Genomic DNA, 16,602 nt, shown 5'->3' on the forward strand with positions numbered 1-16,602 from the left:
AGGCAGCCGCTGGACAAAACTGCCTGTTTCATCTGCAGACTAATACTGTTCAGAAAAGGACAAATTATGCAAAATAGTTGACTGATAAACTCTGCCAAGACAAGGTGATCAGTCCTTCAAAAATCTGCATTTCAACGGTGTGTCAGTTGATTTTGGGCCATAAGGCTGAAGACTTGGTGCTCACATGTTGCTTACAGTGGACTGAGCTAGTAGAGATTTGTCTCTACAACCTCTCAGTCCTGGAAGCCATGTTAGGTTTCCTATGTGTATAGATATTTGGTCATTCTCAGATTTCTGAAGGGGTTGAAGACTGATTATAGTCTCATAGCCTATCAGGCTGTTAACTCTGGAAATACATATTTTATTGGATAGTTATCAGATAGTATACAAACTAGCCAAGATATAATACAGATTTTAAGCCTTTCTTAAGCTGGAATAGATAACTAAATGTTCTGTTTAACTGATATAGTGTTGGACTGGGTGTTAGGTATATTTTATGCTTTTAATTACAAAACGATAGTAGTTGTGATCAGCTTATATTTGAGAGAAAAGTTTTTTTAATTAGACAAAAAGAGTGAAATGTGGGATGATGTCATAGGTAAGGCAGGTACAAGATAGAAGGAGGCCTGTCATTGGACGAGAAGGAAGGATGGGCAGGAGAAAAGTTTGAAGGAAGAGGAGGAGACTGGAATGGAAAGAAGAGACAGGAGGGAGAGGGAGAGAAGCCATGGCAGGACAATATGGCAGGTGACGTTAAGATTCCACGCTGTACCTTTACAGGTTGTTATAAATGTTCTTAAGCGATGGATGTGTATTGGGCTTTGTATGTTTAGGTGGGCAATTATATCTTATCAATTGGGCCAAAGGTTATTGTGTTGTGTGTTCTTTCATGTAGCGATTTAAGTGTAAGAAAGTGTACAGCAGCTGGTCTGGGCCGCCACAGAGTTGGGATGTGTTTCTGGCATGGAAACCTGCCTTGGGAACTTGATAGGTAGAGAGATTGCTGCCAGGCTCAGAGAGAGGCCTTTGGCAGTGTGATATGGGATGGAGCAAAGCGAGTGAGAGGCTTTGCTGACTGAGAATTAAGATATCCGACAGATATCTTGGGGCACTGTGGTGCCGGATCTAGTGGGAGATAAAAGACTTTTATTTTTTATATTTTTACAACAACTGGTTGGACTTCAATGCATTGATAACTGGACTGTGGTGGTCAGCCTCAGGGGGAGGAAGTGGCCAAATAAGGGACTAGCCCTTGGTGGCCAGCTTTAGGAGTGCAATCTAATGGTTCTTAGCAAGGCAGAGGGACGAGAGGAAGTGTAAGGCTTGACAGAGGCACATTTGTCAGGCTCTCACTGACTAGAGTTCCTACACTCAACATGTCTCTTCATATTACATCATATCATTTACGTATATACATATAAGGAGAATTTAAACATACATCCACGTAGCCATAATGACTAAAACCTGGAAAAAGCACAAGTATAAATGATATAATTGCTAATGATCTGGTAACTGGAAAAATAAAATGTTATATCTGTACATCCATGATCTGGGATAGTACGTAACACTGAAAAAGACATGAAGTGCTGACATGTGCTAGGACATGTATGACACATGCTATATATGGTTCTTGAAAGAAATGTGCTGAGCCAGACTCTGAAGGCTACTGTTGTAAAATTCCATTAGTGGGGCTGGAGAGATAGCTTAGTGGTTAGAGCACTGACTGATACTGAGGCCTGGAGTATCCATGCTGTGTAGCCCATAACGTCCTGCAGTTTCAGCTGCAGGGGATCGGAGGCCCCTCTTCTGACCTCTGTGGCCACTGAACTCATACTCACAAGCCCGCGTGCACACACACGTACTCATATTACCTCTTTTAAAATGATTCCATTTATGTAAAATATCCAGAATTGACAAAGGCACTGGCGTGGAGAGTCTGTTCGTGTTCTGTGGAGAACGACAAGAGGAGTGAAGAGCAGCTGCTGGACGGTGAGAGCTTTACTTTTGGGAATGAGAAAAGGAATTCTACAGCCGTTTGTAGTAACGACGTCACAGCTGTGAATACCCTGAAAACTAGCGAGCTGCGCGCTCTAAATGGGCACAAGGTTTGGGACGTAAATTGCATCTTAATATAGACATTCAAAGCAGTGAACGAGGTTGGAGCGTGGTCCCGGCACAAGGCACCTGCTGTGACCTGGGACCGATCAGAATCACGCTGTCTCGCCAGATCTGGATCGTGACTTAGTCTGGGACACTAGACTGAGAAGTCGGAGTGATCTCTGTCCGACAGCGGCCAGGTTTTTCTCTTCATGATTCTAGGTGGCGCTTTGGCCTTCGGTCCTCTCCAAATCCCTTCTTCAAATTTCACTGCAACATTTAAGACGCTTAAGAAGGACCTTCGTGGGTTGTTCCGTCCTGTTATAAGAGCACAGCCAGGACCCCTCCTTCTGTTTGGCCTCTTCCTTCCGTCCTGCCCTCCCACCTACTTCTAGCTGAGGGGGGTGAAGACGAGGTGGTGTTTGAGGTGGTGTTTGAGGCAGCACCTTGGCATTTGAAAGAGCAAACCCACCAGGCCCTGAGGACTAGACTTTCCAGCAGAACTGTCTGTTGTAAAGAACCTTGTCCGTGCCTTTTCTTTCCCCAGCACCAAGAGGCAGACTAAGAAACTTGCCTGTGGAGGATAAAGGCGGATAAAGGATAAAAGTCATGGCCTTGTTGGGTCTGTGTCCAGCTCAGCGGTTTTCCAGGCTCTTACAAAATGTCTCCTCAAAAATGTGCACACGCTCTACTAAAGGAAATCCCCATCGCAGAACATTCAAACAATGTAGAATTATTTGGTTTCTATTTCTGTGTAATAAGGGAAGTGTGAGTAAATTTGTCCATACCTAAACAGTTTAAAGGCACTAAGGAACCATAAGCCTAAATAGTCTCTTTTCCCTGTAAGTTGTCTTGGGCCTTTATCGCAGCAACAGAGAAACAACTATCCCATGTGTGAAGTTAAAGTCTCATCAATACTTAAGAAGAAAAAATAGAACAGTGCTTGATGAGATATCATTCTTCCTCTTGTCTGAACTACAAACTCTTTCCTTGTGTCCGTGTTCTGTGGGCTCTTCTGTGACTCCCTGGAGAGAGGGATCCGAGGTTAAGGGTATGTACTGTTCTGACAGAAGACCCGGGTTCAGTTCCCAGCACCCATGTCAGATGGCTTACAACCATCCGTCACTACAGCTTCAAGGGATCAATGCTCTTCTCTGGCCCCCAAGAGCATTTGTAACCACATGAACATACCCTCAAGAGCTATGGGCATACACACAATTGAAAAGTAAGAAGCCAAAAGTTAGAAAGAAAAATATCCCACTCACCTTTCCAACTGTGGCTCCAGGTCAAAATATGTCAACTGCTTTTTGGTCACTTTAAATGCTTTAGCACTAGTCTGTGTAATGAGCACCACTGGTGGTTTAAATGAGATTGGCCCTCTAGTTCACATGTGTGCATGTTTAATCCCCGGCACCTAAGGGAAGGATTAGGAGCTATGGGCTTATTGGAGGAATATAGGAATATCACTGATAGTGGGCTTGGAGGTTTCAAACTCGCTCTTTCTCCTTCTCTCTCTCTTTCTCTCTCTCTGTGGTGTGTGTGTGTGTGTGTGTGTGTGTGTGTGTGTGTGTGTGTGTGTGTAACTGTCTGTCTCTGTGTCTGTCTTTGTGTCTCTGTTTCTGTCTCTCTGTCTTTGTATCTCTCCTGTCTCTATCTCTCTGTCTATCTGTCTCTCTCTCTCTCTCTCTCTCTCTCTCTCTCTCTTTCTGTGTGTGTGTAGCTGTCTGTCTCTCTCTCTGTGTCTCTGTCTCAGTCTGTTTCTGTCTCTCTGTCTTTGTCTCTTTCCTGCCTGTCTGTCTGTCTCTGTCTGTCTCTCACTGTGTCTTTACCTCTCGCCTCTCTCTCTCTCTTCTCTCTCTCTCTCTCTCTCTCTCTCTCTCTCTCTCTCTCTCTCTCTCTTTCTGTTTCAGGATAAATCACTTAGCTACTTCTCCAGCACCATGCTTGCCTGAGAGCTGCAATGCTCCCCACCATGATGATAATGGATTAACCCTCTGAAACTATAAGTATGGCCCCCAGTGATACTTTCATAAAAGTTGCCTTGGTCATGTGTCTTTTCACTGCAACTAACTAGTAGTAACATGATACTATTAACTCTTTAAGTCATACAATACAGGCCCAGCACAGCCACAACTCTTTTGAAAACTTACACAGTACAGAAGTCCCCGTATTCTAGGTTATCCATGGGGAATATGTGTCAGTCCATCCCCTGGATGCTCAGACTGATGGTACCAAACTCTGTAGACACACACACACACACACACACACACACACACACACACACACACATATATATATATATATATATATATACATAAGCACATATATACCACACACACACACACACACACACACACACACTTTTGAGGTCACTGAGGTCAACCACAATCTGAAAACTGGATATTGGAACTGTAGGTAACAGAGAGGCCACAGTAACGAATAGGGCCGATTTTGTCAGTTTCTTCGTTATTGCTTCTCATATGCCCGATATTGCCTGATGTCCAGTTGTGGCAGAGCTGTGAACCTGTCACCCAGAACCACTGAGCATCAAAAGAACAGGTGACAAGTAGACTGGGGGGCTGGGGGAGGGAACAGTGGTTGTGTTCAGGAACCTAAAGTGGCAGTGGATTAGTGGCATCTGCATGGGCACCAGCAGCATTCAGATCTCCAGATGCCTCAGAGTAGCCTCTCGGTGGAGACTGGAGCATCTTACAGACTGTGTGGTTTGAATCTGTCAGCCCGTAATCATGCATTGTATCTGGGCCTGACCCTATACTCTCTGCTCTCAATCCTGCTTCACAGTTCTTTGTACAACTCTCACATATATATATGTGTGTGTGTGTGTGTAATTTATGTATAATTGTTTTTAGAGATCTATTTACTTTTATTTTATGTATATGAGAATTTGTATTCCCACTTACACTTACAAATCATACACGTCTATACTATATAAATATATATAATTGTTATTTAAAGATCTGTTTATTTTTATTTCATTTTATGTGTATGAGTACTTAGCCTCCAGGTATGGATGTGGTACAGTGGAGGTCTAAAAAAGGCATTGGGTCCCCTGGAACTGCAGTTATACCCACTGTGAACCACCATATGCACATTGGGATTTGAACTCAGGTTCTCTGCAAGGGCAGCCAGTGCTCTTAACCGCTGAGTCATCTCTCCAGACCCCTTTCCCCTGTATCTTAGTATGTTTTATTTCCAGAAGCCATTGTCTATATCTTTTGCTAGAGAGTCTTCCAATCCAGCCTCTAGCCATGGCCTCTGTTTTAATGCACAGACAGCTGTGAGTTCTAGGAATTAGTTTACTAGGCCAGAGGTCCCATCGCAGGGTCACACTGGGGAATCCCAGTCCTCAGGCTGTACCTCAGGCTGAAGCGATACTGAGACACAATTTCTGCTACAAAGTTCTCCTGCAGGATGCAGCCAAAACTACCATTGTTTATCACTGCACCCAGAAAGGGCTTTCTCTCCTTCTCTGTCCCTTTCCAGTTCTTTCTGTTTAACAAATCCCTAGACTAAAAATCTTCCAGGATTTGCTTTTTGAGAAACTGTTGCTATTCCAAGCAAATCATTATAGACAAACATTCTCCTTTTATCAGAATTAACATGCTAGCTATTCTTGTTTGGAATTCAGTATAGATACATGTGTAGTCATGTACAGACATTAATATGTTGCTTAAACAAAATCAGAATCACCAAACAGTTGCACGTTCTTATTCCCATAAATTCTTACAGCCACGAATTTACCTTACGCCTATTTGCTCACTGGCTTGACAGATAAAGACTCACTTTAACCTTCTCTCTTGCTTGTTTTGGTTTTTCTGAGACAGAGTTTTTCTGGAACTCATTGAGTAGATCAGCCTGGCCTTGAACTCAGAGATGCTTCTGCTTCTGCCTAAGTACTAGGATTAAAGCCCTGTGCCACCACCATCTGGCCCTTTTTATCTCCTCCTCCTCCTCCTCCTCCTCCTCCTCCCCCTCCTCCTCCTCCTCCTCCTCCTCCTCCTCTTCCTCCTCCTTGTCCTCCCTCCTCCTCCTCCTTCTCCTCCTCCCCTTCCTCCTCCCTCCCCTCCCTTCCCCCCTCCTCCTTCTTCTTCAGATTTGTTTTATTTTATATATATGAGTACACTGTAGCTGTCTTCAGACTCACCAGAAGAGCATCAGATCTCCTTACAGATGGTTGTGAGTCACCATGTGGTTGGGGAATTGAACTCAGGATCTCTGGAAGAGAAACCAGTGCTCTTAACCACTGAGTCACCCCTCCAGCCCTCCTTTTTATCTTCTTAATGATTCAGAAACCTAGTCTTGATGGAACTAGGTCCACCCAACCTCAGGGATGATCTGTAACTCACTCAAACAATCAGCTCATTTGGAACATCCTCAAAACTGTGTTTGGGATGATCTCAAGAGCGAATGTGAAAGGTGATACTGCAAAAAGAGTAGAGTGACAAATTCAGGAGCATTGGTTTAAGCTTACATTTCTACCCCTTTGTGAGAGAACAGGATAAAAGGCTTAGCTCATAGCTCTAGGTGGCCAATCTGGGAATAAAAGCAGAGCTTCCTGGGTCCAAGTGTCCATATAATGTCAGCAAAAGGAAAAACATTGAAAGAAGAATGCACTTTTGAACATTGAAAAAAAATTTTAGGTTATGCAATTATATAATCCAACATTGGGGCATGTGCACACGTGGGGACACACACACACACACACACACACACACACACACACACACACACACACACACACACACACGAGCATTTGTCTGTAGATGCCTGTAAAGGCTAGAGGTCAATGCCTAGTGTTTCTCTGGAGCTGCCTTCCTTGTGGTTTATTTGTCTTATTTGGTTCTCGTCTTACTTTATCTTGTTGTTTGTGTGTTTGTGTGCTTTGTAATGTATGTGTCTCTGTGCACCACAGGCATGCCTAACGGCTGTGAGTGCTGGCTATTGAATGTGGGTCCTCTGAAGAGCAGATGTCTCTTAAGCCCTGCGGCGTCTCTTCTGCCCTTCCTAGTGATCTGACCCGGCTGGCCTGGAGTTTGCTAATTAAGCGAGCCCCAGGGACCCTCTTGTCTCTGCATCCCAATGGCCAAGCACATGCCCTGCATCCATCTTTTCTATGTGCATTCTGGGAATCAAACCCAGGCCCCCTCCTATGGCCCACACTTGCCTTATGGCAATCTAGTTTATGCCTCTTCCTTTGTGGTACTTTGAAAGGTGATACTGCAAAGCCTTTGGTGTTAATCGGCAGGTAATTAAACACCAAAATCATGTCCTGCCTCACTATTCATGAAAGCAAACAGCTGCTGGGCTACTTATTAAAGATGCTGTCAGTTTAGAGGTGTTACCTGTCTGACTCAACCACTCCCCGAGGGATCCATGCTATTTTATATCTTCTCGATAGTTTCCCTTCTGCATAAATCTTCCCGTCAAATGCACACATGGCATAAGCACTCCTGCACTCAGATAAGCAATCAGGGAGTTCAGGTGATCGAGCCACTGAGCAGTGCAGGCCACTGGATTCTCTCTCAATGACTTGGCATCATTGACATTTCAGGATCAAATCTTGTGGTTGCAGTCTTTGCCTTAAAACATTCATTTCCTCAAATTTCCACTGGCAGGGATATCGTAAAATTGCTTTGGGATTGATGTGACATATTATCATTTTACAAATGAAATGGCCTCTTACCAATTTGACTTCACTGGAAACTCAAAAGGGCACACGGACGTTCCCAGTGTAAATTCTCACAGGTGGTAAAGACATAAAATGACTCAGAGGACAGTCCTTTATCTTGACATGCTAATTACAAGTGATTCAAGTTGATATCACTCCCCACCCCCCGCCAGTTGTGCTGTTATTGGAGTCATGTAATGTTCATCTTCAGACTTGTGGTCTAGTCACATACGCAGGCAAGACTCCAGAGGGTAAACCGCGCATGCAGTAGCGTAGTTCGGACTGATAATGAGTGCGGAGGGGTACAAGTGACTGAGTCCTTTGGCCTACAGAGTGTATTGTTAAGTAGTTGTCAGACACCACAGACAATTACTCTAAATATAGTGTGAAGCTATGGAGTAAGAGGTAGAGAGAGAAAACCACTACGTCCAAACAAAGGAATAGAGGGTCAAAGGAGAGAGCAAACACCGTGTAGCTCCATGATGTTTCCATCTGTGCTAAGGAGCAGTGTATGGATAGGGACTTGGGGTGTGTCTGGGGAGAGCTCTGAAGGCCAGTAGAAGTACTGCATAGCTGCTGTGGTCTGGGCGTAAGTATCTTCCACACTTTCCAATGTGATTGGAAAATTTTGTCCACAGAGTGGTAGTACTTAAGGACCTTTTGGGGTGTGGGTTCCATGGGAGGTCTTTGGGTCTTCGGGGCCACGCTCTTGGAAAGTAGGTATCATGTAACCTCTTGAGTTTTCTGAAGAGGTTTAAGCTGCCTTAAAAGGAGAAAGCTTGGGTCTCACCAGCTCTGCTTCTTGGCATGAGATGTGACTGCTCACCTCGGCACCCACTCCTGTACAGACTTTCCCTTTAGTCGTTCACCATGAAGCCCCACTATGTCTAAACTGATCCAGGGAACCTGCCCCTGAGCTTTCAAACTACAAATAAAAGAAAATCCCTGTGTCAGATATTTCACCATGGTGATGAAAATCATCACACCCACAGACAAAGGCTAAAGGGTTTCTGTAGGAACTCATATGATTGGACCTGGGGGTTAGGGATGTTAGTGTTAGAATTACACATAATGAAAAGATACAAGGCCTTGTTAATGAGGCTGTGACAAATACTTTCCCTTAAACATGCACGGCTTTACCAACACTGGTGTACTGCTAAATCGTACTTTGCATAGATATGGGAACTGGCAGACGTGAAAAAGATAAGTAAGTCAATAACAAAGGAATCTCGTCCTTCTGTGGGATCCACAGTGTGGAGAGTTTGCTGAGAACGAGAGACTGCTCTAGGAGGAAGGGGTTTCCACCACTCCGGGGACCTTGTGGATGGAGATAGCAAATTAGATCCACCTTCGTTTAAACCCATCAGGTTGCACCCCATGTTTATAAATAATGCTTTCGTTATGAGCCTAATTGAGGGAGATTTAGTGTAGCAGCGAGCCGACGTCAGGGTCGTTATTGTCTAAGATCTTGAATTCTTTTTAAAAGTTGAAACAGAAAACTAGACTAAATTACACGTATCTGCTGCTTGGAGGATTTATATTTTCCTTTTGTTTGTTCTTAAATGCCATCATTCTTCTCATCTGCAGCCTATTCAGTTGCAGGACGTCGTGGCGTGTTGCCAGACATCCTGTCCTGTGGCTCGCCCTTCCCCCTTCTGAGAGGGAAGAAGAGGGGAAAAAAGCAGAGGAAATTCTGTTTTACCGAAGGCCAGATTCCCCCTGCTCCCCAAATAAGAGAAAATTGGGTTAGGAGAAATATCATTACAAGGCTATCTCTGGTGGGTCAAAAGCTGTCTTGATATAGGAGGGTGCAGTTCCCAGCTCTCTGCTATGGGGATGCAGGCAGCACGCACTTCAGCTGTGCGTGAGAGAAACTTGAGGGTGCAGTCAATCGCTGCCCACCTTACCAAGGAGGGCGGCCCTTGGTCTTGCTGCCCAGGGCTAGGTGTAGACTTCAGTGTCAGCCGCAACACAGTAGCCAGGCTGTGGGTTTCCCTTGCCATCAAGCCACTCTGTACCTCTCTGTCCCACACTGGTCACATGAGCATATATCTTTATGTGGTTAAAAGGACACGGAAGGTCTCAATTAACAATACACTAAATACTTTCTCCAGAAGCAGCCTGATTTTAATAGTTAATGTGGTACTTTCCACATTCCAGATATCCACCAGGCCGGCTCCTCCCCCCTTACCGTCTGATTTGCATATCACCCGATACTGCCTTCTCTTCTCCCTTCCTCCTTTCTCGCTTTTCAGTTTCACTTATTTCAATTATATCTTATTTAATTTCTTCCTCTCTCCCTTCCTCCTGCGCTATTGTAAGCTATTTCAGATCATGCGAATTAAAGGGAGCTAAACCGAGATTCCAGTGGCTCAGGAAATCAAGCGCCACTCCTGGGGAAAAGCTAAATGTTGGCGCGTAGCTGACATAGGCACTGAGTAGAGGGTTTCAATTTAAATTGCCTTTTACCTCTAAGTTGTTCTTCCCAAGGAAATCTATCTTTTGGGGGCACTTGGGGTAAATTGAGCTGTTCATCCATAAACATGAGACTTCCAAAGCAACCCTGGCCAATTGCTTCCACCAGCTGAAGCCAGCGCATGGCTGCAGGGGTACCCATCTCCTTCAGGAAACAGCTGGTAAAACAGCAGTTAGAGTTTGTCTTCTGTAGCTGTGACTAACATATTCTGACAGCACTGGGGACACAGACAGTCTGGAGGGCCACACTGGAGGTTCTTTCTGTGTATCAGTTTCCTGGGGCTGCCTGTGTAGCTCAAAGGTCAAGAAGCCTACCGTTCGTTCTGTAGGCTCTGAGCGGTCTGTGCTCCCCATCTAGTCCTGGATAGCTACAGTCATCCGTCTCTTCTTCACTCTACCTTTATTTCCATCTCCACATTGCCTTTATGCTCCGCTACATTAAACGCTCCCTTTTTCACTCTGTTAGACGCCAGGCATTATAGTTAGGGCATACCCTGTGGTGGTTTGAATAGGAATGGCCCCAATAGATTCATGGATTTGAATGCTTGGTCTTAAGGAGTGGCACTATCAGGGGGTGTGGCCTTGTTGGAAAAATATCTCACTATAGGGTAGGCCTTTGGGGTCTTATACACTCAAGCTCTGCCCAGTGTGACACGCAGTCTCCTTCTGCTGCCCGTGGATCAAGATGTAGAACTCTTGGCTCCTTTAGCACCGTGTCTGCCTGCACACTGCCATGCTTCCTGCCATGATGACAATGGACTGAACCCTAGAAACTATAAGTCAGCCCCAATTAAATGTTTTCCTTTATAAGAGTTCGATTCCCAGCAACCACATGGTGGCTCACAACCATGGAATCCGATGTCCTCCTTGTGTCTAAAGACAGCTACAGCGTGCTCACATACATAAAATAAATATTTAAAGGGTTGGGGATTTAGCTCAGTGGTAGAGCGGCCCTGGGTTCGGTCCTCAGCTCCAAAAAAAAAAAAAAAAATTATTTATAAAAAAAAGTTGCCTTGGTCATGGTGTCTCTTCATACCAATAAAATCCAAATCAAAAGGTAAAAGACATACCTTCTACCCATTTAACTTCATTTTGAGACCCTTATTTCCATCCAGATAATACCACTTGCAGTTTTACTGAGTCACAGCAATCGGAGAAATGGAGTAATTTGTAGGGATAGCTTTGTAACCAGGGCCGCACACTGAATACTGATCTACGCATCTACACTCCTCCATATAAGGCACACTACACTGTAATAGCTTTCTATTAGTCTCCTATCAACTCCTCTTTCATGTCTGACACACGGGGCCATAATCTTGACTAGGGACAGTGTACCTACTCAGCTTACGAGGCTTCTAGGCCCATACACAGGCATTGTTCTTTGAGTAATATTTTAGGGAAAAGTCCTCTATTTACCATTATATGCCTATGCATGACCATGAATGCATGTGTATGGTCATAAGTGCCTGTGTATTGTCATGAATGCATATGTATGATCATGAATGAGTGCATGTGTAAGATCATGAATGTTCGTGTATGATCATGAATGCCTGTGTGATCATGAATGCATGTGCATGATCATGAAAGTGTGTGTATGATCATGAATGTCTGTGTATGGTTATAAATGCCTGTATGTGATCATGAATGCCTGTGTGTGATCATGAATGCATGTATATGACCATGACCATGAATGCATGTGCATGACCATGAATGCATGTGTATGGTCATGAATGTATGTGTATGGTCGGGAATGCATGTGTATGGTCAGGAATGCATGATTAAGAGCAGAAGCATCATGGAAGAAGGCAAGCACAATGAACACTCATATAATCCAAGCCTATCAGTCAAGACAGGAAACCACCCACACTTTGTCCTGAGCTACAACTCCTGGTAAGCCAGGGCTCCTGACTAAATCTCACCCACTCCTTCTTGCAGCCTATCTGCTTTGTGTCTCTGCTTTGCTTCTGAATAAGAAGACCTTTGTGCTTTTCTGTAGGTGTGCATGTCTTTGATGACTTGAATAAGACACCAAGAACTTGGGGTTGGGGATTTAGCTCAGTGGTAGAGCGCTTGCCTAGCAAGCACAAGGCCCTGGGTTCAGTCCCCAGCTCCGAAAAAAAGAAAAGAAAAAAAAAGACACCAAGAACTTGGAAACACTTCCTGCAGACAGAGATCACTGCCAACATCAAGACTTGGGTGGATCCTTTGGGGACTGCCTCAAAGCAAAAGCATCCTAACTTGTAAACCTGCCCCAATGCTGAGACAGCATTTAACCAGTAGGACAAAAGCGTTGAGCTCTAGAATTAACTCACAAGTTGTCATCCAACAGAAGAGCGAAGACATGCCTTCATGCTCATAATCTATCTGCCTGTCTAGCATGATGTAAAGGCCTGGTCACAGTGTGAAAAGCAACTGACTGTGGGTATCCACCCCCAGTTGGTACATGTACAGCACAACCCTTACCCCTGAGGCTTAAGGAACACCATGGGTCAGGAAGATTGTAAGAGTCAGAGGACCAGGGCATCTGTTCTGAATAGCATCCTCTGTGTAGAATGTAAAGTGACACCCATGAAGTCTTCATAATACAGTCACCTAATCAACCCCTGCACAAGAGAACACCAGTTCGCATCCCAGTGTGGATGGGGAAACCTCTAGATGAAGGACTGTAGGCATTAATGGTGGATAATAAAGTCTTTCCATCAACAAATTATCCAAGCCAAAGCACATGTTTCTAAACACATACGCATATGAAGAGCACTAAATGTATTCAGAGAGTTTTATTCATTTTACACACACACACACACACACACACACACACACGGGGTAGAAATGATGTAAAATACAGTACTTTTGTGTGGAATTGTTTTTGAAAGTAACTGTTTAAGGAAAAAGAGAGACACTAAATGAAGAAAACAAGAGGTTATTTTTCTTAAGCCTTCATAACACATCTACAGCCATCTAGGAACCCGACAGAGGAAAGTGATGTAGTTCCTCAAATGTATTTAAAAAAATTAAAAATGATGAGAAGAAAAACAATAGAAACGGCTTCATTAAAAATCATCTTACAGTCAAGAGCCTGGCTGTAAACAGGTGTGGTGGAACCTCAATCATACCGTGTATGAAGAAAGAAGAGAGAAAGAAAACAGCAAAGAAAGAAACAAAAAAGAGACCAGAAGGAGGAGGTGGGTAGCAGGAGAGGGAGAGATGGGGAAGGGGAAGAGGTGAGAAGTGGCCATGAAGGGGGGAGGGGAAGGGGAGGTGAGGAGAAAGAGCCCTGCTCTATTAGCTGGGACTTAGTTACACAAGAGGCACAGCCCAGAGGAAAATCAGAGGTAAAATTATTCCATCAGGTAATTTGGGGAGGGAGACAGTTGAGACAGTATCTCTCTATGTAGATCTGGCTATCCCACGATTTGCTACGTAGATCAGGCTAGCCTTGAACTCACAGAGATCCTCCTACCTCTGCCCCTCAAATGTGGAGATTAATGGCATGTGCCACCACACCTGGCTGATCCAATCGGTTTAAAGGCTAACATCGAATGGTCAATTTGAAAAACCAATCTTCCAACACCATTGTTTGAAGTCTAAACTCATATCAAACAGTAGGTTTCATCTAACCATCGTAAGATCTGCAATAAACTGTAACTAGTCCACCTTTCTAACACTCAAATCATACTTTCCTCTGATTTAGTAGGGAGGCTGCCATTTGCAAGTGACTTTAAGAGATTAGTATTTTCTATGAGCAGAGCAGAGGGTACAACGTAATTCCTGCTGGTAACTCTACACTCATCCTGTTCACCACTAGTTTTATACATTTCCTTAGTGGAACGCATGTGTGCTCTGAAGGGCAAAGCCCCACCACCTATTTATTTTTGAGATCTCAGCTATTGACTTTGTACACAGAGAGGTTCTTTGAAAACCAAACACTTCAAGAAGATAACTCAGTGACCATCTTTTATCACCAGTCACAAAGCCCGAGATGTTGAAAGACATCTTTCGGTTACTAGGGCAACTAGGCCTGACCATGGATTTACTTCTCGGTGCTCACATCTAAGTATGATCACAGCACTGCAGGCCATCAGGGAGCATTTCCTAACCTCTGATGCCCCTGCTCGGCTTCATCCAAACAGTTTGGCTCAGCAGCAAACTGACAAGAGCTGGCAATCATCTGGCATCATGTTGACATGACTTCACTAGGAAAACCCTTGCTTGAATTATTGGCTGCACAGACATTCCAAGCTACACATATGCACTATTAGAGACACAGAATGGGGCCCTCATAAAACCATAGCATTCTTTACTGATCCAAACAGTAGTGCCTGGGAAAAGGTGCATGAAATAGGAGCCTTATTGGAAATATGTTTGTTATGTTTAATTAATGCATACTCCCATTGAATGCAGAGAGATCTGGGCCTACATTTAAAAAAAATGCAGAATAGGGCCCAGATGTACCACAAAATTCTTGCAGCAGGGCTTTTTATTTAACCAAATTGTAAAGCAAATCTCCTACGTGCTTGGCTCCTTAACAATGGACCCTTTTTATCAGAATTAATAGTCTACGTATTTTCTTTGGAAACAGCAATGTTGATGTTTATATGAAATGCAAACGATGATGTAATAACTCACATTTTTCCAGTTTTTTCCCCTGTGATATATTCATTCTTTAGAATGTGGTGCTCTCTCAGCTAAAAAACCTGTGAGATAGTGTGGTCCATCGCGGCGAGCGATGCTTTACGGACAGGAGGCGGAAGGTGAAGAACGGTATCCGTGCATTTGGTTCTTAGTTCTTGACAGCCATTTTGTAGTTCTCAGACCACTGGTGCTGAAAGGCTTAATTCCAAAGCAAATTTCACAGATCTTTTCAACAACTAAGTGTCTGTGAGGATCTGAACATTTGCACAGTGTGGGGCAATATTGCGACCTTTTGCGGAATATGTTCTTAGCATCCCAGAGAAAATTACGAATAGGTAATTCTAAAAATTTGAATCAGCTCCATAAGAAGAGAGAACGATGAAGTCAATTTAACTGTTCTTCTTCTCACTTAAGCCAGCTCAACCGGAAACTTTAAATCAATCAAGGAAATTTTTTTTTTTGATGAAAAAGAATCTGAGGATCAGCCATCAAAATATAAGCTGTCGGATGGAAACCAACAATTTTAGTCTTCAATGCATCACCAGCTTTTGTTCATGTCTTGCTGCGTGCAGAGCACACGTGTGTTAGCCCCTTAGTTCTTTGAAGTAGAGTCCTATACTTTATAACCAACAGCCAACTCTGAAACTCAGAGCAGTCATTCATCCCCACCTTACCTACACAGACCCCATTCTCTTAATCACAACCTGCATTATTCTCTCTAAAGCGGTTCAAATCCCTTACCCTCTGTTTCCTTGGCATCACCTGTGCCCTGAAACACCACCAGAAAAATACGCTTCTCTGGGAGGCTAAGAATATATTCTGCAAAGGTTGCAGTATTGTCCCGCACCGTGCAAATATTTTCCTTTCCTGTTGAAACAGACAGATGTAGAGAGAAATGGAACTTTACGTTGTTAAAATATTTGAGCAATGCACCGTGGAGCCAAGTACTAAATAGACAGGATGGCATTACACATATTTTCTTAGGAACCAGATCTTTTCAGGAGATCATAAATATTTAAGCATGAGCATAGGTTAGAATGGCAGAAAGGATAATTCTGGAGTCTTTATAGTTTTCTTTTTCTTTTTTCTTTTTCTGGAATTGTAGATTATGGGATCAAACCCATGGTCCTGTGTGGATGAAGCAAGCACTCTTTGGACTGAGGTAAATCTCTGGCAATGTCGAGACATTTTTAACACTTAGATGTACTACACAGTCTAAGTGACCATCAGTTGCTGCAGACCCACTTTGTTCTGAAATGTGTAGATGTAGCCTTCGATCTGTACTTTTTTCTTTTTTCAACCTAGACCTTAACATTCAAGAAGTCAAACACTCAGGACCTTCAGTAAATCTGGAAAATGTAGCGTGTGAAAGGAGGTTTCCACACCGGTCACGTTCTCGGGTTCTTGCTTAATTCAACCCAAGGATCCCGGCTTGGAGCAGGTTCTCTCTTACTGTAACTGCTACGGCATTAACCAGGGTGGCTGAAATGATTAGCTTTACAAGTATTCATTCTTCTCTTATGCAAAGAGGTGGCCAGTCTCTTAGCTGGCCTTGTAGCCTCCTGGAATGAAGACAGGGTTTGTTTGTTTGTTTGTTTGTTTGTTTTTTCCAGTGTCTCCTGTGGCCTCCTGAGTAATTCTGGTTGTGCTGGCTAGTCTTCCATCAACTTGACACAAGATAGAGTCACCTGAAAAGAGGGAATGACAGT

This window comes from Rattus rattus, chromosome 1, assembly GCF_011064425.1.
Source record: "Rattus rattus isolate New Zealand chromosome 1, Rrattus_CSIRO_v1, whole genome shotgun sequence".
Lineage (NCBI taxonomy): Eukaryota > Metazoa > Chordata > Mammalia > Rodentia > Muridae > Rattus > Rattus rattus.